Source organism: Spermophilus citellus (genome assembly GCF_964194105.1).
Source record: "Spermophilus citellus genome assembly, chromosome: 7".
In the NCBI taxonomy this organism is placed as follows: domain Eukaryota; kingdom Metazoa; phylum Chordata; class Mammalia; order Rodentia; family Sciuridae; genus Spermophilus; species Spermophilus citellus.
The window spans coordinates 137,974,379-137,998,501 of NC_138188.1; the positions used below are offsets into that span (position 1 = coordinate 137,974,379).

A 24,123-nucleotide genomic window follows, 5' to 3' on the forward strand; every position below is an offset into this window, starting at 1 on the left:
ATTTATGGTATATGCAATTTTAGATTATGATTGTAATTCTTGATTTTTAAAATATTTTTAAATCCATTTTTTTCAAAAGATGAAATTTGAAGATGCTAAAGAACATACACATTACATTTTGTGTGTCAAAAGTGTATCTGACTGCAGTATTTTAATTCATTTGATGAATTATTTAAGGAAGAAGGATATATTCCCACTAAGTCAAAGTTCTCTTGGGGATAGGAAACCCAATTTACCCTCCATAATCAAATGGTCAATTTTCGTGTCTGACCCCTTCCAAGTCTTGGTCTAGTTTCTACAGACAGATCCCTTCAGTCTTTATTATTTTATATTAGTGAGAAATAACAAACCAGTTTATTTTACTGGAGTATAATATTATAAGCTGGATCATTAGTACTTTTATGTAATTGTACTTTATATTTTGTTTTTAATAAAAATCTTAACCAAATATGTTAGATATATTTGTCTTATAATTTTTCATTGGCCATAATAGTATTGTGGACTTTCAAAAATTGCAACCTAATTTTTTTTGTTGATAAAGATAGTAGTATGATATACTTTTATCTATCATTTAATAGCATATTATACAAAACAGATTTAGTTTAACAAATGTTTAAAATGGCATTAGCAAAGTTGTCTTGCTGGCAAAACTCACCCTCCCAGATTTAGTGTGAAAGCTATGCTCCATGATTTAATTATTATAATTTTGATGTGAACCTCTCATTGTATTTGTGCTTTGAAAGTTCAAGAGCTTACAGACTTTCTGTGGGAGTAGAATTTAAAAAGTAAAGGAATGAATAAATGTATTTTGAGGGTTAGATCAGTGAAATACTTAGTGACCAGCAGGTGTCTCTGTTATGCAATGTAGATTAGATTCTGGAGCCTTTTTTTTTTTTTTAATTAGTGATCCTATTTATATGTAACTAAATTCACTTTTCATTTTCTACATTTAAATTTCCTTTATTATTCTACTGTATGTGAAGAAATTCTTCTTTCAACTCATTAATGGTGGGTCTGCTTTTCTTTTTCATTGACATCCAAAATTATTTCTTAGTATTTAACTTTCACCTTTTTTCTCTGTTTATCTTGCAACATCTTTTAGAATAAAGACCAGATAAAAATCTTTACTTAAAAGTCCTAAACACTGAAAAGATTGTGACATCACATCTTCTCATATGTAATTAAATCCAAACAATAATACAGTGTAGAGAAATGTTAAGGAAGTTTGACAAAGTATTTTTTTAAATTTAACTAAAAGTTAAAAAGATGTATTAAGAATTGTAATGCAAAAAAAATCAATAAGAGAGCTCATGTATAATGGCATAATTTGCCAAGAACATATTTTATATAGAGTTATGAAAAGCTGTGCTGTGAATGGATAATTATGAATGTAATACATTCCACTATTGTCATGTATGAAAGAAATTTTAAAAAATGACCGCAATGTTTTCCTCGCATATCTAATACGTTTCAATCGTAGACCAAGGATATGTGAGTGGACAAAGGAAGCCAAGAGACAGTTGAAGGAAAATAGAGGAGTGAATGTGTAGATCTAGGCATCACCACTTGGAGTAGACTTTCTACGTTTTTTTCTTATAAAAATAAAATCAACATTTATTCTTAATTTCATTTTATACTGAACTTTGTATGCACTCTCATTTTTCTTTACAATAGCCCTCAAATTGATGTTCTGATTAATCCCATAGTAAAATGAGTAAACTGAGGCTGAGAGATCAGTTGCAAAATGCAATGTGATAAGAGATCAGCTAGCCTTCTTAACTGCTATGTTGTATTTAAAGAAGTAGTTTGACAACATACTTTCAAATTAAGATTTTGAATAAGCTTTACTTGACATTTCTAAATCTCTAAAGAAATAATAATGGACACATGCAAAATATATCTACAGGGTTTTGATAAAAAATGTTTACACTATACAAAACCATGGTTAATTCTAAAGAAGCAGATTGACTAACTTTTGCCAAAATTTGTTAAAAGGTTCTATGGAAATCTACAGAACAATGGGACAGTGATGCAATAGGAATTAAGTTACGAAGGAGGAAAATGTAAGAGGCACAGTTACTGTCTTGTGCTTTAACAGGTATTACCCCTGTTGAGATGAACAACCTATTAACATTGGCCTCCTGCACGTGATTCAAAGATGAAGGTTCTAAGTCTCAAAGAGGACCTTCCACTGGTCAACTTTTGATCACCTGCCAATACCTGACTGTACAGGTACCAGGAAAGAATATTTCTTTTCTTTGGCTTCTATGGTATAAGGCAATTGCCTAGAAGTTTTCTCCCTCAATATTAAAAACAATGAAAAGGAGCTACTTCTCTAATTAAAAATCAAAGTGTTATTAGGAGAGGGAATGAAGCTTGGCAGGAAAAAAAAAGCACAAAAAGGACAAATGACCATTGGATCATTATAAAATTGGAGTATTTAGCATTTGAGGATTAATTGAATTCATAGCACATCAATATAATAGAATGCAAGAAGCACCTAAAATGAAATTACAGAAGGTTTCTTGACATTGAAAGATGATCATGATATAATGTTAATTTTAAAATTAAATCCAAAATATGATCCATGACTACTTTCTTGTAAATATGCAAAGTCAGTAGCAAGTATACATTCGCTTTTGTGGAGTTAGGAATCACTAGTTCTTAGTAGAATCAAATACGCCCTAGAAATGCAGCACACTTTTATTTAATGTTTTTCTCTTTCCTTATTCATGACTCTTTTACTAGATTTCCCATCAATGATCATCCCAGTTATTTGGGGAAGATAGGAGTAATTTATGTGTGTTTCTTGGGGTGAATCTTCTGGAATTATAACATTTCCCTTTTTTCACTTATTGTGTTTGTATATGTGCCTATTTGTATGCATGCTTGTAGAAGCTGATTTAGGTCATGTGAATTGTGCTATGAAAATATTTGAGAATTATTATATAAGATCATTATCATTATATCTGAAGTTATTGGGAACTTTGGATGATTCTAATCTTTTTGCTTCATGAATTTAAATTACTTTCTACAAGAGGGAGGGGCCATGCTTATTGGGATTTAAGTGATCATTGAATTTATAGAAGCACTGAGAAAATAAATAAAAACATTTTTAGAACGTGTTGCTTAGGCAAATGTTATTATAAAAGCATTAGATAGCAATGATAAATTTCCATTTATAGAGATCTCTAATTTTCCTGTATCTAACTTATATCCAACTTTTGGAACTATCATCTGATTTTTAAAACACATCAGAAGAGTTAAATCATCTGACAATACATATGGGCTCATGCTGATAAGGCAGTACAAATTACTGACCATAGCAATCCCTCTTCATGTTAATATCACCTCTACCTGTGCTGACATGTGACTTGTAGTTGTATAGGTGTCTTATTAGTGCAAAGAAATATTTGTTGAGAGTCAATGTAATTTTGAGCCTTCCTGCTCTTGGTCTGCTGACAATGATCTAATTCACACAGACTTCCTTATTGCACAGTAAGTTGTACAGGAAGTCACAGCTGAGCATATTTTGAGCTTGAGTGCAATGTTAATGAGGTCAGGGAGATGGGCTTTATAGGCGAGTTAGCTTTCTTGTGTTTCTAGCTCCACACAGGCTCCATACAATTAACTCCATTCAATATTTGTCTGGCAAACACTGCAAGAGAATTGGGTCAAAGTTTGCCTATGGGTCACTGAAATCTTGTACCTATAATAGAAAAGTGAATCAAGATTCATTTTTCTCATATGATGGCCAGAGCTTTTTTTATGAAATATGTTAGCCTTTCATTGCTGGAACAAAATGCCAGAGGAAAAAATTTAGAGAAGGGAAGATTACTTTGGCTCCTGTTTTCAGTCCATGGTTGGCTAGTGTCATTTCTTGGAACCTTAGGTGAGGCAGAACATCATGGCAGACAGGCATAGTAGAGTAAACCTACTCACCTCATGGCAGCCAGGAAGTGGGGAGAGAGGGTGGAGGGAGGAAGGGAGGGAGAGGGAGAGAAGAGGGCTGGGGGTGGTAGGGGATAGCACCAGGGACAAAAGATGTACCCTTACAGAGTATATCCAACTTACAGAGTGCACTTCCAGTGACTACTTCCTCCACCTAGGCCCAACCACTTGCATTTTCAGCCACCTCCCAACATTGAGACCAAATGTGAATCCCTTAATGAATTAATCCATTTATGAGGTCAAGCTCTCATGATCCAATTACTTCCACAAATTCCCACCTATGAACATTGGCGAATTGGGGACAAAATCTTCAACCCATGAGTCTTTGGAGAATACTTTATCCAAACCATTTAACATGTATAATACAAACCATAATATATATATATATATATATATATATATATATATATATATATATATATATATATATAATTTTTAAACATATTCCCTTTCTTGCAAAATATAACATGGGCTAAGACAAGACCACTTAAACAATATAGGAAGGTTTTAGAGCAATGTTAGGAAAGATTTAATATTTAAAGAGTGAAAATTCTAGGAGAAATTCTACCCCATAAGTATATACAATTATTACATGTCAAAAATTTTAGATCTCTTTTGGGCCATGTAATCCTTTTTCTACTAAAAGGTGAGACAGAAAGTCAATCATTGTTTTCTTTATTTAAAAATTCTGATTTCTGTCAATCATTGCTTTCTTTATTTAATATTCTGATTTCACACCCTCCCTAACCATACATTGCAGAATAAAATCATGTGAATGTTTTGAAATATTGAAAGTAAAAGAATGTAAAACATGCTGATTTCTACTCCTTTTGCATGTCATATTTCCTATTATTAAAAACAAAAGTTCTAGGAAATCACAGAACACTTATCACATTATGCAATGAAAGCATTAAACAGAGAAAGGCACTGAAATTATATTGTTTTACTATATTTCTATATCATGTGCACAAGTTAATATATATATAAATACATGAAAACTGAGTCCAATTTTTGTATCATGATAAATGCAAAGGCAAATTGGGAAAAATACATTTTGAGCCCTTTTTGATTTTATGGAATTTGCAAAATATTTTGCAAATGATTTCTTCAAGTTCTTATTCTTTTCCTCCATATGGAGTCTATCCTCAAAGTTATCACAGTCTGTATTTCAATGTGGAAAGTTAAAATTAATGAATTTATCCCTTAAATTTCTACATACTATAGCTAAGTTGAATGGGATGTCTCTGTCAGAATGCCTATAGAAGAAGACAAGAACATGTGATTATCTTCTTGATGCAAACATAAATTTGATAATTTTTAAATGCACACACGAGTTCAAAAGAAGAAAAGAATCTGCTGAAATGCTGAAAATGAAGGAACTGATTCCCAGAGTGCAAAGTGCATCAACTTACCATGCAAAATTTTATAAGAATTTCAGTATTGTAATTAAGGAGTTGCAATTAAGACTCATTTAGGAGTTGGATAGAAAGCGTGGGATATAACAAGTCTTTGGAGCAAAGTTAATACACAAGACAAAATCCTTGAAGTGCTAAGCTATTGAGAGAAATTACATAAAAAACGAAAAAAAAAATCTGCAAGTAAGGACCAACAAGGGAGCTTTTCTACCAGGGACCTGAGTGAAAATAACAGTGAAACATAACAATAATAGTCTTTCCTACAAAATCTAAATCCCTAACTCTACATCTTAAACGTTAAGGAGCCACAATTATACTTTATTACTGACCCTGAAACCCCAAAGTAGAATTAATATAAAAATTAGTCACAGGCTGGGAAAAGCCTTGAATCTCTAGCAGAAATCTTTACAAAACCACTCAACAATTAGACTACAGAAAATATAAAAGAAGATATACATATCTTTTTAAGATCTGAAAGAGGAATAAGAAGGGACGACAATTTCTTAAATAATCAATGGAATTTATAGGAAAAAAAATGCTTCATTTTTTTGTAAGAACAAATAATATAAAAGGAATTCACAAAAAGGATATAATAGTATAGCCTCAAAAATACCTGTAATTATGACCATTTTTGTTTTAAATATATATATGTATATAAGTATATATACATATATATTTTTTCCCTTCCTTGTGGTGCTAGGAATCAAACACATCTTTTTTTATGTGATGCTGAGGATTGAACCCAGTGCCTTACACGTCGTAGGCAATTGTTCTACTTGAGCCACATTCCCAGCCCTGTGCTTAAGAATTTAAAATTCCTTCAGTTAATGTATATTAAGCCAAAAAAAAAAAAACCTGTGGAAAATTGGGACATTGTAATTAAACCTCTTAATAAGGTGGACCTTGGTAGAACCCTTTATCCAATATTTGAAATACAGTTTTTTCAAACACACACACACAATACATTAAAATTGCTTTCACCTGAAGAAAACCTCAAAACTACAGATGATCAATGTTATACAGATAATGCTCTGTATCAATCACGGATGAAATAAAATTAAATATCTATAATACAAAAATATAATCAAATGCCTTACTTAATAGGAAGTTAAAAATATATTTCTAGGGCTGGGGCTGTAGTTCAGTGGAAAAGCGCTTGCCTCACATGTGTGCGGCACTGGGTTCAATTCAGCATCACATTAAAAATAAAAAGTAGGGTGTCCATTACAACTAAAAAAAAAATACTTCTGAAAGGCCCAAACAGAAATCAAAATGTAAATTTTAAGTTATTTAGTACTAGATAACAATGGACATGTTATATAGCAAAACAGCCACATGCTAATACTACTTAAAGGAAATCTGTGACCTTAAATTTGTTGAAAAGAATTTAGAGTGTAAAATAATGATTGAAGCATTCAACTAAACAAGTTAGAGAAAAAACAATACAAATATAAGGCAAACAGAAAGATATAATAAAGTTTAGAAAATGAAATAAAATAGAAAAATATGAATAATAAGGAGAATCATCAATCATCAAAATTCATATGCCAATTTCCCAAATACATGTAGGTTTGCTTCTTTTTGCTCTAATGTTTCCTGAAATTATTGTTTTCTTTCCTTCCTTGAACTTTGTTTTAATTATAAGACATTACTATAAAAGTTATATAATCAAAAGAATACATTGCTAAATCAGTAAAACAAGACTATTTGGTAAAAGTGATAAAAACTTATACCTATGGAAATATATTAAACCAGACACTTAACTCTTTTTTTATATATATACCTTTATTTGTTTATTTATTTATTTTCATGTGGTGCTGAGGATCGAACCCAGTGCCTCACACACGTGAGGCAGGCGCTCTACTGCTGAGCCCCAGCCCCAGCCCAGATGCTTAAATCTTAACCATATTTTTATGTAGTTAATATACTAAATGCAAAAAAGGGAAACATTTTAGAAAAAACTATATTTATTTTATTGGAACAAGAAATAAATTTATAAACCAGATAAGCACCAAAACATCAAGAGTCACAAGTAAGTACTTGCAAAAGTGCTCAACATTATTGAGAAAATGCAAATCTTTAAAACCCATGAGATACCAGTATTTTCCTAATATGGTGACTAAAATTGAAAGGATTGACATAGATAGTATCTACTAATTCTAAATAAATTTCTATCCTATGACCAACCAAATCCACACATTCAATAATATCTTTAGCACCTTTATTTTATAAATTCTAATGATTTGAAACAAACTGTTGTTCACCAACATGAAAATAAAGGTGGTAAAGATTGAACCACCTATCCTCACAACATGGATGAATCTTACAAAATGCTGAGCAATAGAAGCCAAACACATTGGTGAATATTGTATTTTTTCTATGCATATGAAATTTACAGAAATCTTTACAAAACTGCTATGGTCCCCTGGCAAAATGCATGTGTTAAAAACTCAATAACCAAGGCAACAGTATTGGGATTGGGACCTTTTCAAAGGTGTTTAAATTGTTAAAGCATTTGACAGGAAGTTTGTCCCCTTTGGCCTTCTGTCTTCTGCCAGGGGAAGGACACTGTGTTCCTCCCTTCTGTAGAACAGCAATCAAATTGCCATATTGTAAACATCTCTCACAGGAATCTAGGTACTTCCATCTTGGATTTTCCAGCCTCCTGACCAGGGAATAGTAAATTTCTTTGCTTTATATATTATCCATTTTCTGATATTCTGTTATAAGGGCACAAACTGGACCAAAATGCAGGAAAAAATAATCTATTATGCTAGAGTAAAAATACTAGCTAATCTTACAAGTAACTTTTGCTTTGACAAAATATTGATCAGTGTGGTATCTTATCTACACAGGTATATAAGTATGTAAAAATTAATTGAGCTATACACTTACCAATTACTAACTTTTATCTATCATATGTAATTGATGTCAAGAAGAAGTTAATTAAAAACTCAATTTAGGTTAATTTAAAAAGTGAAAAGACAAAGATGACATCAGCACAATGGTGGACTAGGAAGTCCCTATACTTTTAGGTCTCAGAAAAAACAAAAACGGTGAATAAACAACTATATTCTGAAAAATAAATAGCTGAAAGATAGCTGTAGAGCAAAGGATTAACAGAAACATATGGGGCACATGAATCAAGGATAACAGCTTGGGAAAGAGTAGGAAATACTTTGCTCATGCCACTTTCTTCCCCATTCAGAATCAGTTTGGAGCCAGGAGGGATTCCCCAAAGTAGGGAAAAGGCAAGCAGGAGGACTTTCCTAGATTTGTCTTCTCAAGCTAGAATTTGCTAGCCTCCAGAATCATGAGCTAAATATTTCTCTACTCTACAAATTTTTCAGTCTGGTCTTTAATAATAGCAAAAGGAAATGGACTATGACATTGCCTTTCTCTCTCTTGTCCTTCTAATGCTCCCATAATAGATACATTGGCTTGTTCAATGGTGCACAATTTCTTGAGGGTCAATTTATACAAATTGCCTGAAAAGAAATAAAAAGTTGTTTTTTAAGAAAGCTGAATGAAAAACAAGAGAATATAGATATATACACCAATGAAATCAGGAAATCAATATGAACAAAATATTCAATGAAGAAAAAGAAATCATTTAAATAATTTCTAGAGCTGAAGAATATAATGAATGAAATGAAAAAATGTAAAACAGTGCAAACAGCAGACTTGATCAAGCAAAAGAAAGAACCTGTGAGCATGAAGGCAAGCCAATTGAAATTATCCAGTCAGAGGAGAAAAGAGAAAAATAATGGGGAAAAAAAAGAATAAAGACAGTCTCTGGCAGGTATGGCTGAAATGATAGCCAATATTGAAAATATTGGCAAATCATCTGATAAGGGGTTAATATTCAACCTATATAAGGAACTCACACAACTCAATAACAAATGCAAATAACCTGATTAAAAATCAACAAAGGAACTGAAGAGACATTTCTCCTAAGAGAACATAAAAATTGACATGAAGTACATGAAAAGGTGTTTTTCACTAATTTTCAGGGATATTTAGATCAAAATGATTATGAGTTATCACCTCATACCTCTTATAATTGCCCCAAAGGAAAGAAATATCAAGTGTTGAGGGCGTAAAAAAAGGGAGATCTTATGCCTTGTTGGTATAGTACATTATGGAAAACAATGTGACTCAGTGGTAGGGAGGGAGAGCATGGGAGGCTTAGATTAATTCTAGATAGGGAAGAGGGGTGGGAGGGAAAGGGAGAGGGATGGGGATTAGCAAGCATGGTGGAATGTGATGGTCATCATTATACAATGTACACGTATGAAGTACTTGAATTGGGTGTCAACATACCTTATATACAAACAGAGATATGAAAAATTGTGGTATATATGTGTATTAAGAATTGTAATGCAAAAAAAGTACATGTAAAATGGCATAAATTGGTGTGAACATACTTTATATACAGAGATAAGAAAAATTGTGTTCTATATGTGTAATAAGAATTGTAATGCATTCCACTGTTGTTGTGTTTTTTTAAAAAATAATAAAATCAATACAAAAATTAAAAATAGAACTATGTTATGATATTCCATCCATTTTCTGGATTTATACCCAAAGGAATGACATCATCCATTTATAGAGATATTTGCACTCCCATGTTCATTACAATATTATTCATAATAGTCAAGTTTTTGAAACAACCTAAGTGTCTATCAACAGATGAATGAATAAAGAGATATATATGATATATATTATGATATCGTATATATAGATGTATCTATGTATATAGATATCTATCTATATGTATAGAGATATAGTTCATTCATAAAAAGGAAGGACATTCTGCCTTCTGTAACAACAAGGATGAGGTTGTTGAACATTATGCATAGTGACTAAGCCAAACCTGGAAAAGATGATACTGCATGATCTCACTTACATGGGGAAATCTGAAATATTCAAAAGACATAAAAATTTAGAAGTGTAGTAGTTACCATGGGCCAGTAGAGAGGAAAAAGAAACAGGAAAATGAAGGTAAGAGGGTATGATATTGTACTTATGTTCAACTAGTAAGTTTGTACAGTGAATAAGTCTGAGATCTATTGTGCAAATGATAATTTAGTTAATAATATTCTATTGTAAACTGGAAATTTACCGAGAGTAAATTTTAGGTCATTAATCAATGAAAAAAATTACATCTGTGAGATGATGAATGTGACAATTTGCTTGATTATAATAACCATTTAACTATGTGTAAAGAAACCAGAAAAACATATTGTACACCATGATTAATTACATATTTATATACACATGTATACAATAAAAAAATTTAAAAAGTGAAGAGGAAAGTAGCAAAGGGGTGATTATATGTGAGACCCATTTTACTGACAAAGAATCTAAATCCAGACTATACATTGGATTAAAAGTCAAAGACAAATACCTTCAAACTATTCTAAAAAAAAAATGGGCAAAATGGGTAAACTGCATAAATGGGAGCTTTTTAGGCAAGGAAATCTCAATGCCCAATAGTTATTTAGAAAGCTGACTACTAATTAGGGAAATACAAATTAAGCAAAAATGCAATATCATTTCACACACATCAGATGGGTAAAAAATAGGTAATAAAAGTCTTGAAAAGATAACATTTGCTAGGAATTCTGAAATATTGCTTTTAGGTGTATATGCTGGTATACTTGGGTGAGTAATATTCATTTCAAGCAAAATTGAAGATATACATATCCTTCAACCAATAATCTTCTGCTATCTTCATAAAACATTTTCCTAAATATTTTGAACAAAACATGTTCAAATATAGACTTTTTACAATAGAGAAAATATAGAAAAACTTGTTACCAAATAAGGATATAAACTTTGTGTTCTTTTTATACAACATAATACAATTCCTTAAATAAAATAAATGAATATGTCAACCTATGTTAGCATATACATATATCATAAATATACTATTGAATAAAATGTAAGATATAGTATGATACTACTTATGTAAAATTTAAAACACTATAATATCATATATTGTTAATGAACATATACATATGTAGTACAATTTAAAAATATTCATAAGAATAATATACACTAAGCTCAGAATAGTAAATCATAAGTTATAGGCATTGGTATTTTGAGTATATACAAATTTTTATTTAAAATGAAGTAATTATATAATATATCCTAATCTATTATAATTGCATGAATGGTATATATTATTTTCTGAATGTTTCCATATTCTGGAGTTTTTTCATACTGAATATCTTTAAATAAGCAAAAAGATATTATGAGAATAGACTATTCCTTGAATTTTCTGTAAATTAACTTTTCTTGGATCTGATCATATTTTCTAGCACAAATTACTGCAAGGAATTTTTCACGTCTTGAGCTATAATTTGTTTGGGGATCTTTTAATGCTAGAATAATTTCTTCTTGATAAAATGCAATGAAGAGAAAACTTATCCTGGGAAACTTTCAATCTCAAATGTATCTAATGATAGATGAATAAGTTTACTTCACTGAGTTTTGGTTCTCTCTCCTTAAAATGAAGAGTGGGACTACATGATAAATTGTGTTCCCCCTAAATCAGTATGTTGAATCTCTAGTCTTCAGTCCTTCAAAATCTGACTATATTTAGTGATAGGGCATTTAAAAAGGCAGTTAAGTTCAAAATGAGGCTGCTCAGTGTGTTCCAATCAGTTGTGATCAATCTGATTGATGTCAAGATAATAAGAGAAAATTTGTACATAGACCACCACCAGGGAGATACACATATAGAAGAAAGACCATGTGAAGACCCTGAGAAGGTGGCTGCCTCAAGCCACAAAGAGAAGCCTTAGAAGAAACCAAATTTGCTAAAACTAAATCTTGGATATTTATCCCCCAATACTGTGAGAAAATAAATATATACTTTTAAACCACACAATCTGTAACATTGTAGAAGTCCTAGAAAGCTAATATATGCTAGATCACTGCTAATGTCCTTTTGAATCTGTAAATTCTGTTGGTTTTTAAATATGACTTTCCTCTTTCTAGAGTCAAAAGTAGATGCAGATAATGCTGAGAATTCTGGAGTGGTCTGAAGGAACATTTTATGTCCTATTTATTTATATTTATCTGCTTTTAGATATTTCCTACAAATTGTTGGAATCCCACCAGATGACAGTACAGGATCCTGGAACTATGCATTACAAAACTTTTCTCACTCAGCTTTTGTGTAGACTTCTTTGTTAATATATTTGGTGTTTTACTGCAGAACCATTGCTTAAGGATTAAAGTATAGATTTTTCTGACCTTTTCCTTTTCTCTGATTATTACTGGTATTGATAGTCTTTACAATTAATCTCTTCAAATATCACCATTTAGTTTCCAAATATTGATCTCATTATGTTTCTAAGTACATGTCCCATGAGATCCTAACCATTTAACCATCTTCATGTAATGATGATAAATTATAAAAAACTCAATGTGTTTGTTTTATTGTAGGTTAGCTATACATGCATATTTTCACAAAGGCATCAAAAACTTATTACAATCATGGTTCCTTAGAGAAATGATTAATTCTAGAACTGAGCAGGAAATAGGATGAGCCTGGACTATCTTGTAGTGCCAGAAATTAAGGAAAAGCTCACAAATAAAATCCATATTGATGAGAGTGTAAAAGGAGATACAAAAGCAAACTAAAAAAAAGCTTGTAATAGTCAAAGCTAGAGTATTCTGATCAAGAAAATAAAATTGTCCTATATAGTAACCCAGAGTAGGAAATAAATATCCATGAAACCATGTCAATATAATAAACTATTAAAAAGTAAAAATTGGGGGAGATGGGACAAATGTTCCATATATAGAAATTCCAAATAGTTTATGTAGTTGTTCTCCTCTTGAGGAGTGAAGCATAAATACTCACTTAGGTATGGGCAGAACATAGTGACTTCCTTTTAAAAAGTGCAATATGGAAAGGGGAAAAAAGGAGTAACTTCAAAGTGAAGAATCCTCATGAAAGTTAACTCAGCATGGTTATCAAGGTCAACAATAACAGTCATCAACCATGTTGATTGTATGTATCCCTGATATTGCTGTGATAAAGTGGTACTTCTGTAATATTCCAAACCCCTAAGTCCAATAACCCCATTATGATCATGAAAAAGATATATACCAACTGTTATTCGAGGTGCAAGCTATAAAATACCTGACCAGCACTCCTCAAAGCTATCAAGGTCATCAAGTAAAACGAGATCTAAGAAACTGTCATAGGACATAGGAAACAAAGGTGACAGACATAGCAACTAATAACCCTGGATGAGACACTATATCAGAAAAAGGAGGAAGTTCAAATCAAGGAAATCTGGGCAAATTATGGACTTTAGTTATAAACATGTCCGTATTAGTTCATTAATTATAACATGAACCATGTTAAAAACAGGAGAAACTGGGCATGAGGTACATAGAAACTCTATGTATTATCTTCTCAGCTTTTCTGTAAATATTAAGCTTATTTTTTAAGTGTATTTTTAAAAATATGAAATCAAACTTAAAACAGAAGGACTATGACAACATCTTGAGCTGACTACTAATAGTAATATGAGACAAGGGTTAAAGTGTATCTAAGATGTAGTTAGGGATAATATAATATTCATTAGTATAATATTCATTATAGTAATGAATACTACTTAGCTTTTCAAAATAAAATTAATTTGAATTTTGGCTTTAAAAAATTAAAAAGCTATAATGCAGCCTTCCCTGTTTCCCAATATATCACAAAGCTTTTTCCAAAAATGGTAAGTTTTAGGAAAATGTAATTTGGTAGGGTATTTTATTTATTTTACTTTTCTACTTAGAAGTCTGCCATTATAAAGGTGATGACTATTAATTCTCACTTTATAGATGGGAAAACTAATAATTACAAAAATGTGCTCAATATCAGAAAGCCAGTAGGACAGGATCAAGATTTGAATAGTCTTAAATTAAGACTCCAGGTTGAAGTTTGTTTCAATCACACCAGTGGTGTCCAAATATTTTTATTGTATATAATGATTGGTAATATATTGTGAGAAGCACCCTCACTACATGTTTATTTGTATATTTACAAATTATAGTTTTTCATTTCTAAATTAATTTGGGGTAGTTTATGGAGCATACTTTGCAGTAAGTATTAAGATGATTCAGTAACAAATATAATGCATTTCTATGTGTTTTTTTTCTATATACCAGATGATTATTTTTATAGCTCTTTGTAAACCACTGCTAAATAGCAATGTCCAATTATTTATTCATATGTAAAAAACCATCTCAATAAAACATGTTTTGACTTTAAAAAGAACACATGTATTATTATTACTATTATTATTAGAATCATTATTGTTATCTCTCGTGGATCTATGGTTGCCTGGGTTGTCGCTTGAGGCCCTCAGGTGGTTGCAGTCAGATGGTGAGCAGGTCCAGAATCATCTGATGTCTTACTCACTTACCTATTGCTCCTGGGATGGGGAAATTCAAACAACAGAAGATCTGAGGGACTTTTCAGCCTCCTCTCTGTCACCTTGAGATCTGTTTTCCTCCAGCACAGTGGCTTTAGGGTCACTGGAATTCTTACATGGTGGCTCAGACAGCATATATGTCTCCACAGCATATATGTTCCATGACAGAAAAAGCCAATTATGAGTTGCTTTTATCTTTTTCTCACCTAGCCTTAAAATTCATGAAGTTATTTTTGATTCTGTTATTTAAAAGTCACTGAGGTTAGTACAAACACAAGATGTGGGGAGAGTTAACACTCTACCTTTTAATGGAAATAACATTAAAGAACTTGCTGACATGTTTTAAAATCATCAAAAACCAAGTGTGAACTCTGGTAATTTTATTTTATGAGGTAAAAGTCATTACCTAAGAATCCACTGGTTTTAGAGAAAGAAATCAAACAGCACCCAGGCTTTTTATTAATGCTGTTCTGTGATTCATTAAAAATGAGTGATGGTCATTCTCTGATGCCTGAAAACTTTCCCTGTCCTCATCTAAGTCTAGAGCAGCTCTGTAGGGACTTTCCCCCTTTGGCACAATGCTAGCTCCACCCTGGACTGGACATTAGTCAGTAAAGGGGGCTGACATTGGTTTTGTATTTTTCTCTTTCATAGAGCTTTAATTTAAATTAGTATTTCACTAATTTTTGTACTGAGGATTTTTTGACTTATCATTCACCATACTAATGCATTAGTCTCAGGATTTCATTTACATTGTCCCAAACCAATAACAAACTGAAGGACAGAAATATCAGTGCCATTTCTATCTTACTTAATATGCACAATTCTACTTCTAATATTGTTTCACTTAAACAACAACAACAACAATAAAAAACTAAATACAACTTATTCCAGACTGTGGTGTGCTGATGTTCATAACATGCTTGCTGAATATACCATGGATATCTTTTCTCCCACTGATTCTATTTTTTATGATATATGACATCTTGAATTTAGAACTTCCTATTCTTTCTTGATTAAAATAGAACTCCAATCACTTTCATACTCAAAACAGTCTCATTTTAGCAATAGATTCAATCAGAGTTTTAGTATGGATGCATCTACTTAGCTAAATAATTTCTCTCAGTTCTAGCCTCTTGTTCCCTGCTCTGAAAGTTGCTCCCTCTGTACTAGATTATCCCGTAGCTCTTCAGTGTACTGGGATGTAAGAAAGGGAGGAGAAATATTTTTGAATATTTTACTTTTCAGGTTTGAGACCATTAGTGTTCTCATCTTCCTGTGACAGTTTTCATTCTCAAATCTTCCTGAACATTTTATATACTCAGGTTTCAGTACAGATGTTTGTACATTGATAGGTTTCAGAAAACAACTTCTAGGTCATGAAAATATGGTATTTTCTCTAGGGGAGGTAGGTAAACTGAGAACGGAAGAAATCACAGACAGGATAAACAAGTTGTGATTTTTGAGACATTAAATTCTTAAAAAAGAGAATGATAAGAATCAATAAAACAAATGGCTGAGAATAGGGGAAAAGAAGCAATGAGCAGGAAGAATGGAACTTGAACTGGTGGATTCAGGGTGCTAAATCTCTAGAAGGATGCACAGTTCCTAGATCCACAATATTTTGCTCTCAATCAATTCCAAACTCTCTTGGTTACTGCCATAGGCAAATTAGGCTTGATTTGTTTTCCCTTTCAGGCAAGAGAAAAATCATGAAATATAATGAGAATTCATAATCATCTCCATGTTTTATATGAAGCTTGAAATTAATTTATGAAGGACAAAGTATTTTTTTACCCAATTAGAAGCAATGCTCAAATGAAAATTCTTCAGAAACAGTTACAATGATTCAGTAATTTATACTTAAGTGTTAATGATAAATATAAAATCAGTCTTTGAAATGATGACAAAATGAGGGAAAAACTGCTGAATTCCTGATGAGTGATAGGGTACAATACCCAACATTCAGATGGGCAAATATTACAAATATCACAAAGGAGACTAAGACTGTTTCTTCTTTTTCTTCCTCCTCCTCCTCCTCTTCCTCTTCCTCCTCCTCCTTCTTTTTTCTTGTCACAGCTGCCTTTAAATAAGTTAGAGATCTTTCTGAGATACATAAAATTTTATATGGGAAATATCCCAAATGTTCTACCTCAAAAAATATAAGACTTGAAAGGAGCAGGGAGAGCCAGATTCCCTGTGGATAGTAATTCTAACTCTGAAGAACGCACACATTTGCTTAACTCCATGGCCAGATCAAGAAATGAGGTCTTGAAAATTACCAAAGAAGTGCTTTCTAGAGAGTAGAGCTTCACAGTGCTCCATTGCCTGCAGAGGATCAGCAGCATAGACCATTGGTTTTCCCTCTGAAAGGGCCAATCCTCTAATACCTCACCCCTAAAACCTAACAATAGCAGAACTGTGGCTTTGGAGCTCTTTAAGGGAAATAGAGGAAACAAAACACTTTCAGAGTTGGCATCACTTCAAGATTGCTATTATTTGCTTTTGTTTGTTTTTATTTCATTTTGGCGATGTTGGTAGAGTGAATATCACTTCTTTATAATATCTTTATAACAGAAGAAAATCAGAGATGTGAGGCAACTCTGTGGAAAATCAGGGAGATTTGCTGCTCATGCATGCATTAATTCGGACATTTCTTTCAACAAGCTGTGAGATCAAGGAATTGCCAGTGCTAAGAAACTGTTTTTGAAATAACTTGGGAAATAATTCATTCTTACCTGGGATTCTTCTGTCTGCAGACTTTTTGTGATTATTGGCTCCAATTGTTTGTGTGTGTATTATTTCATGAAATAATTTTAAAAATTGCACATGTTATAACACACTTAAGCTTCTGGATTTTTATTTTTTCCTGTTTAAGCTTTTTTCTATTTACTATTGAAAAGTCAAACTTCCCCATTCTATGCAAAATTTAAGAGGATGTTGTCTGTCCTCAGTGCTCATCTGCCTCACTTGTCAGCACTGCTTGTGTTAATTCTGCTGCTTCAGTCTACTCTGTCCCCTGCATCATGGCACCATATCCTTCATAGGTGATATTTTCAAGCAACTTGTTTGGTTTTTCTCTGTCTCTCAGAAAATAGATATGGGAAACGGTGGTATTCCTATATTTTCACATGAGTTAAGAATGCTTATATCTAATTTGTGAACCCCAAAATACAATTCCAAATCAGATTGAAAGTGGTGAAAGTGACAGGTGAAATTACATGGACCCTCCCAGATTCCCCTTCAACAATGTACCATGCAAGTCTTATTCTTCAGAGCAAAGGGCAAGCCCTCCCTACTAATCTTTGTCTGAAGGGGACTTGTGGCTAACTGAAAAGAAGATGAGATTCTCATCCTTCATTTAAGATAATACTACAGCTCTAACTTTTAAAAAGAACCAGGAAATGGTTGTGGTATATTTACAAATTAATCTTTTGAACTCAATGTCCAGATGATAAGCACAAGTTCTCTATGAGTCATCCAGATAATCTCTTCATGGTTCAACTTCTTGATATGATGACTTGGGCCTTCATATCACATCTATTTTTGAGACCATCACTAAACTAAACAAAAGGCCTAAAGCTGGTTGAAGCAAATTCTTTGTGTTAAAGTCACCTGTTTTGCTGAAAATCCAGAGAGACAGAGAAAGAATTATGGTGATGTGTTTATTTAATTGATAATACAGGATAGAGTAATGTCATTAAGATAGGATTTTCTAAGGGGTTCTCATTACTTGTTTTGTTTCCTTTGTCCGATAGACTAGTGATTCTGATAGACATCCAGGTCTCCCAGATCTGGATATAATTTAAAAGATAATTGTAGGGATTTTTAAAGATTTTACAAGCTAATAAATACATTTTTTTCTGTGAATAACTCTTGTATCTTCGTGTGTGTGTGTGTGTGTGTGTGTGTGTGTGTATACATACACACACATATATTTACAGGAATGATTATTTGATTATATCTATCTATAGAGAGAGTTTTTGTTACATAAAACATTTTAAACACTTAAAATCTCAGCATATTTAATTACTAAAAAATACTCTTTCCCTCCTCCCATCCCCTTTCAACTCCACTTCATTGTAATCACTCTCAATTATTTTGTGATTATACCTTTGAGATTTTTTTTTTTTAATTCAGTGGCTTCCTTCTTATTCCTTGCAGTGTTTTCTTCTGGAAATCATATTAGGATGATGTTGTCCTCTCAACATTATTTTCCCCTCTCTCTGATTCTTTTTCTATTTTTAAATTTTATCAATTTGTGATCAGTTCTGGGACAATTTTTCTATCATCTTCTTCTAATTGTTTTTCTCTTCAGCCATGACTATTCAGGCCATATATTAAGGTTTATTTCTGTTTTGTTTAATTTTAACAAATAGACGTTACTATGTTTCACAATCTTCTATCCATTTTTCTTAGATGAAATACCTACCTGCATCACCTTGGGGATAATTGCATTTTATTTTAAATATCTTTTCTAATTGCTTATGTAGTTACTTTTACTCTAGAATCAGTTCCTTTTGTGTTTTCATTCTCATGATGTTGGCTTTCATCAAAACTTGTCTATGAAATTGAGGGAGTCTTGCTAAACTGTCAGTAGCCTGCTTCAGCGGAAAGGTGGAATCATTTGTCAAGGACTTACACTTAACATTGCTTTCAGTTAGGGTGAAGGGATAGAAGGATTGTCTCATCAACTGGTATTCCAGCCGTGCATCTAGATCATCATGCATCTTAAGTACTTTGCCTGTTCCTCTTTGTCCCAAACATGATTCATTCCAGGGGACAAACCTTACTAAAACGCTAGGTACATGATACTTTGGGGTTAAAGGTCACAGAGTCAGTCAATCTGGATGCTCTCCTTGTAGTGACCCACAAATCCTGTTAATAGAACCAGTGTACAGAATAGTAGAGAGTGCTTTTGTCATTTACAGTATACCCAGGACATACGGTCAGATTATTTACCTCATTCTTTATAATCACTGCACTATATTTCATTCTATAACTATATTATATTTTGCTTAATTACTCTTTGGTAGATTCTTGTTTCCAAAATTTTGACTAAATATTTCTAACATTGATTCTTAGAATTACTGGTTTTAAAGTGTGCACATATTTTGACAATTTGTACTCCCATCAAAAATTTAAGAGAATATTTTAATTTACCAATCTGATATATGAAGAGTGCTATTTATTGTTATTTCTGCTTCTATTGATTTCATTATAAAGTTTTTCTCTAATATTTCTTTCTAGTGTGATTATAATTTTGTCGTTTTCACATTTACATTTAAGTGTTCTGTCATTTATTGTGGTATAAGTGTGATACAAGGATCCAACTATTCTTTTTCATATGACAATTAATTGTCTTAATACTACTTACTGAATAAAACATCCTTTCCCCATGGATATGAATTGTCATACTTATCATTTATATATTCCAATATTTACTTGCTTTATTTTCTGAACTCTATTCTAGTCCACTGACCTATTTGTCTATTTATGTATTTCTATTCACAATAACAAGGAAATACATTTAAATATTTGGCAGGCCACATAGCTTCTCATTATTCTTTTTCAAAAATTTCTTAGTTTTTGTGTATACTTGTCAGATTTCAAAAAGAAAAAAACATGTCAAGCTATTGTTTGAGATACCATTTAGTTTATCTAATAATTGGGAAAGAATTTATATCAAAATGAAGTTCCCATCTTGGGAAATGTTTCGCTTTTCCCTAAATGTCCTTTTGCAAAGCATTTAGATTTCTTCATATAGTTCTTATTGTTTTCCTGTTAAAAGCATACATAGGTATTACCAAATTTTTATGCTAGTAAATTGGATTTTTTTCCATTTTGTTTTTCATCTTACATTTTTTTGATTCATAAATAAAACATTGACTTCTGTACATTTGCTTATGCAGAGTCACTTTATAGAACTTACTTAACAGTTCAAAATTTACTATAGTTTTATTTTGATTACAGTCACAAAACTATACTATGTTAAATTAAACCATGATAATAGTTTTGTCTCTTCTAAAATTTAATCATTTAGTGAACTCTTCCAAAATTATTGCATGTTAAACTTTCCAAACTATTGGTGTCTGTCATACCTGTCTTGTTCCCAGCTTTACTGAGGATTCTTTTAGTATGTTACCTTTTAATATTTCCTATTTCTGATAACTAAATACATACATATGATGTTTATAAAATTATATTTTTCTATTCCTAAATTAGAGGCATTTAAAATTATCTATCACATACTTCCAAATTTTTTATTTCTGAGGAATTAGCAATAATTTTATGTCAGCTGAGAAAATACATTTGGTCTGCACTAGATTCTTTTTAATGTGTGCCCTGTATTTCTCTTATCCCAAGTGGTCTTCATAAAATTCCTGTTACCTACTTTTTTTAATCATTACCTTTTATTTTATGTTTATATCTTTAACCTGAGTGCATAAAGTACTGAATTTTCCTCATCTGATTTTCTTTGGAACACTTGATTTTGTTCAGAACCTCACCAAATGCTTTCTGTGGCCATGTGATGCTGTGACACTTCTCTCCTGTGCCAGTCTTCCATCTGGATCTATGTTCTATTTGGCAACTGTTCTCTGTGGTAGCAGCAACCTCAGCAGCATTGGGTAGGGAGGGAGAACTTTACATCTTCTTTGGAAGGAATAAACACTTCCTGCGTGGAGTCCAACGTGAAAATAAATTCCCCACTGTGTAGAAACATGGAAGTCATGATATTCCAGATGAAACATCATTAAGTAATCTCCCAGCAGTCATAATTTGGGGCGTTACTGTTTACAATACCATAGGGGTTACATTTCTATGAGATTTAGAATAATCTAACAATAAAATAAAAATTGTTTATTCTGTAATGGCTAACTTTATTTTACACTATTTATACCTCAGTATTTCATGAGTGTTGAGGGATGGCATTCAGGATATTTGCATCTTTATTTCTGCCATTCTTGTTTTAAAAAGAAAGAATGGAGGTAACATGGGAATATCAAGAAAGTTGGCATTGTAGATGATTACAGTTATGATCCTCAAGTTAGTTCTTAAAAAGTGGGGCCTTTTTACGCTCAGATGAAACTGGATAATTGACACATCTCTGCATATCTACCTTTGTAACAATAGGTCCTACTAATAAGATCGTTAATGCTTGAAATTTTATCCTCTGCTTGCTATGTACAATGATTCTAAATTTAAATTTTCTATCCATCTTCCCTTGACCTTTTATCTTACTAGTTGTTTTGTTTTTCTCATAACTGAAATTGCCCCATTTGTACAACTTTATTAACTTTTCAACTTGGTTGCTGTTCTTTGATGTCTTCTAGCTCCTTAGCATACTGTAAGAAAAGTCCAACCTGAATGCTGAGGGCTTTTAAAATGCCATGTAGGGCAAAAAAATATTACCACACTTGATTTAACATGTGATGCTCTTATTCAAAATCATTCAATTCAGTGTTTATTTTTCTAGCAAGAACATTCATTATTGACTCATATTTTCTATTCCTTTCCTTATAACCTTGAAAGCAATGCATAATGAATAGAAAATTAAATCTAAAGCATGGGGGAAGAGATTGGGGGTCACAGGAAGGTGGTATTATAGTTTCTCAAAATTAGCTTAGCATCTGTGGTATTTGTTAGGCAAACAAACTTTGGGTATTAAATCAACAATATATTTACAATTATTCAAAATTCAAATTCCATCCTATCTCTATACTTCAGCAGTAGCGTAAATAGGATCACATTAAACATTGCTGATGTTATCATAATTTTGATTTAGTTCCCACAATTTTTTAGCTTTTATCTTTATACTTCAAACTAATCACTTCATATTTTCATTCCATATTTATTCTATTTTTTTTAAAGAGAGAGAGATAGAGAGAGAGAGAGAATTTTTAATATTTATTTTTTAGTTTTCGGCGGACATAACATCTTTGTTTGTACGTGGTGCTGAGGATCGAACCCGGGCCGCACACATGCCAGGCGAGTGCGCTACCGCTTGGGCCACATCCCCAGCCCCCATATTTATTCTAGATAAAAATCCATACTTCTTGACCACAAGTATAAAATCAAGAATATTTTATAGCACTTTACAGTTTATAAAACAATTTCATATACATATTTCATTTGATCCTATAGTCTTATGCTGTGGGCAGAAAATAATTTCTTACCTCCATTTCACAGATGAAAAGTGGAGGCTCAAATGACTTCAGAAGTTGTTTAAGGACTAACAAATATAGCTAACCATATCAGTACCCAATGGCAGAACTTGGGCCTAGTACATAGGTCCTTTGACAACTCTTCCTTTGCTGTTCAACATTGGGCTTTGATTATGGTACAGTGTATTGATGGAAATACTCAGAGTAGACAGAATACAAGATTAATAAATAAAGAAGGAAGGGATAAAGAAATTAAGTCAGGGGAGGAGATGGTGAGACAGAATGTCATCCAAATTACTAGTGGACATTGATGTTACTGTTGTCAGAAGTCACTAATCCAAATTTAATAGTTTAAATCTATTTGAGCTGTTTAATATTTATCATGCAAAAGACATCAGTGGGGTTCTATAGGAAGGCCTCTGTTACTTGTATAACCAATATTCTTAGTTTGGGAATGTGATTTGTATTCATGTTAATGACAAAATTAACCATTGCAACAACAAAGCATTCACTGTAAGCCCTGGATCTCAAAACCCACAACAATTCTTTTTTCAGGAAGAAGCACATGGCCTCTCACATATCTACCCTGCTGCCACTTTCCTGTCACCAGCTCCTTCCAGCCCTAAGACTGTCATTCATGCTGTTCTTCTGCAAGTGGGTTCTTGCCCTGTGGCTTTTACTATGGTAGGCCATTTCCACTGCCAGCTTTGAATTTACTTTTGTCAATCCAAGAATTACAGACTTGGGATCAAAAGTCCTGACTCATATTAAATACAATTCTTCATTTTAAACGTGTATATACGTCTGAATCAAGAAAGTAAAATGCAGAGATTTCATGCAAGAAAGTTTTAAAATGCAATAACAGAAACTTGAGTTGCTTGATTTCTGAACCTATGATGATTCTCTCAGAATATTACAGGATTGTGAATACATGTTTCTACTCCATGACTTCATTTCTATCATTTCTAGTTTTAAGTAAATTATAATTCAGGGACTCATTACTGTAAAGCAGGGATTCCTCTTCCCCATACCATCCTTACTACTGTTTTTGCTCGTTGCCAGTCTCTCCTGTAACCAAGATCCAACAATCTGGAAACAGAAGTACCCTATCAAATACATTCCTTTTGCCACTCTAAGCTGAGA

At 32.3% G+C, this 24,123-nt stretch overlaps 1 long non-coding RNA gene across 1 annotated transcript in view; it reads left to right on the forward strand.

The window, feature by feature from the left end:
- Positions 1-23,783, forward strand: part of LOC308653014 — a 49,330-nt gene extending 25,547 nt beyond the window's left edge. The window contains exons 2-3 of the long non-coding RNA XR_014022967.1: positions 22,735-22,808; positions 23,540-23,783. This is a non-coding gene — a long non-coding RNA (uncharacterized lncRNA). The remainder of the gene's footprint in view (positions 1-22,734; positions 22,809-23,539) is intronic.
- The last annotated feature ends 340 nt before the right edge of the window (positions 23,784-24,123 follow it).